A 2,500-nucleotide genomic window follows, 5' to 3' on the forward strand; every position below is an offset into this window, starting at 1 on the left:
ATATCAGAGCTAAATGATACTCCATTTAATTTAAAGAAGAGTTTTAAATAATTATCTATGTACCTGTTTCCCTTCTGAGTCCTGGTCATTATGTCCTCAGTGGTGTGAAAGCAGGTGAATCAAGTATATGTTCTACTTTCTAGGGACAGTACTATGATCCCTATTTAATTCAAACTTAACTAGAGCTTCTCCATGTGAAATGGACCAAACTGGCATTGTTCTATTTAAACAGAGAGTTTTAAAGCAGTATGACATCCCACAGGGGGAAAAATGTCTGTAGAGGACAATTGTCCTCAGATATTTTACAGAAACAAAGAATGATGAGAAGACTGGTAACTTGCTTGAGTTTCCATGAATAGATTTGAGACGTAATGGCAAATCGATTTTGTATTTAAATTTTTGTACTGATTTGAAAAACAGATCATTAAATATCTCTAAAAGTATGTTTCCTGTCTTGTTCCTGTCACTCAACTACTTGAACCTAAAGTGTTCTTTAGTAACACATTGTAGTAATCAGCCACTGAATTCAGGGTCTAAAAATAATCACAGTCTAAAAAGGACAATTTATTCAGTTTAATGACTCTAAATAAGCAGTCCAGATCTCCTCTGTGGACCTAGCCATTGCCCCACAGTCTTTCTACATTCTTGTCTTCCCACACGTGTTGGCCTCTTTTGGCATTGGTGGAGGAGGGTGGGCCTTAGCAATCACATGTTAGTGGATAGGAAAGTTCAAAATTTTATCTTTAAGAAATCCAACCCAGCAGCTTAGATACCGTCTTCCATTCCCAGTTCCCAGAATTTAGTCACATCATAATAAGCTGCAAGACAGCATGAGACATTAATAGTTCTCAGTGAGCTCCTGCTGAACTAAAGGCCAGAAGGGAGAAGGAAGAACAGACAACACCCTGTGTTGGTCAGATGCACCATCACGGAAGAAATTGCCGTAGATCTCTTCAGGAGAAAGCAGTCTTGAAACACTGCAAGTTGAGGGGAAATAGTGCCGAATGGATCTTCCAGGCTGACACACCTATGTTTCAATAACTTAAAGCACTGGTAAGAAAGGCATTCTATTGTGATGACGAGTTCTGAATGCCTAGACTATGATAAAAGGAGTGCTCACATCATTGAAGGAGCAAGTGTGTACCACCAGTCTGAGTGGCTAACTTGTTTGAACTATCTTATTAGAAGGTCAAGATCACTGCTATCCCAACAAAGCTCAAGTTTCTGTCCACAACCAAAGACACTACAATCGAATTACCTGTGGTCAGGGAGGGGGATCTAGATTGTTGGTCTCTTATTCAAAGGATCGAAATAAGGTCTCATACTGAAAAGAAACTTTATCCCAAAGCAAATCAATAGTGCAGATCAGAAAGAAATATCAGTAGTGACAGCCAGGTGAATGAGAAAGTGCCCAGGGCCTTGGTTTGGGACATCTTTCGATGGAGTTCAAGAAGAGGGGATTATTTACTAAAGGGGAGAAGGATGAACAACTCTCTATTATGATCAACAAGTTAGTTACATAATCGTTTTTCTGATGTAAATGCCCCATTCCATAATATCTTAATTAGGGTTTCTATTGATGCAATGAAATACCATGACCACAAGCAACTCATGGAAGAAATAGTTTATTTGATTTATGCTTCTACATCACTGGCCATCACTGAAGGAAGTCAAGACAGGAACTCAAATAGGTCAGGAACCTGGAGGCAGGAGCTGATGCAGAGGCTACAGAGTAGTGCTGCTTACTGGCTTGCTCCTCATGACTTTCTCAACCTGGTTTCTTATAGAACCCAGGAACTCCCAGCCTAGGGATAGCACCACCCACGATGGGCCAGGCCCTCCCCCATCAATCACTAATTAAGAAAATGCTCTACTGGCTTACCTACAGCCTAATCTTATGGAGGCATTTCCTTAATTGAGGTCCCTTCCTCTCAGATGATTTTAGCTTGTGTCAAGTTTATGTAAAACTATCCAGCACATGTAATGCATCTGATTTTCATCACATGTATGACAAAGCATGTATAGAATCCTCATGGTAAATAGGGGATTCTTTCTAAAGCTTTACTTGAGGACACAGGAACCTGGAGGCAGGTTTAGCCTGCAGTGTGCACACACAAAATCAATCCAGCCTACATCTGACTTTCTATCCTCTGTACCGGGATACATAGGATTTAACATTCGAAAGTTTGGTTGGTTTTAGCAGAACATAAATGTACTTTTTTGTTCGGAGAAGGATATATATGTGTAGCTAGAAGCAGGTGAAGGTCCAAAGCAGATAGGTGCAATTTTCCATGAGCGTATATGTACATAAAGGAGCTAGGCTAACTGTCAATTGCATTATTAGAAGGGAGGGTGTACATAACCCAAGCCAAGTAGGATCTCAGGTTGCTAAACTCTCCCATATGTGCTGGTCTGTGTGTCTGCCTTGCTGCTGGGATGCTGGAACGCAGCATCAGTTCTGCTCAGGGAAAGCAGAACTCATTCCAAGATAGGAGTCCCA

General features: G+C 40.7%; 1 protein-coding gene across 1 annotated transcript in view; it reads left to right on the top strand.

Moving 5' to 3' along the window:
* Nucleotides 1-443, top strand: part of Col8a1 (collagen type VIII alpha 1 chain) — a 132,188-nt gene extending 131,745 nt beyond the window's left edge. The window contains 1 exon segment of the mRNA NM_001107100.2: nucleotides 1-443. This exon segment is cut by the window's left edge and continues 1,840 nt beyond it. The gene's annotated coding sequence lies outside the window, so the exon portion shown is untranslated.
* Nucleotides 444-2,500: the final 2,057 nt, after the last annotated feature.

Source organism: Rattus norvegicus, chromosome 11, assembly GCF_021556685.1.
Source record: "Rattus norvegicus strain SHRSP/BbbUtx chromosome 11, alternate assembly SHRSP_T2T, whole genome shotgun sequence".
Classification (NCBI taxonomy): Eukaryota; Metazoa; Chordata; class Mammalia; order Rodentia; family Muridae; genus Rattus; species Rattus norvegicus.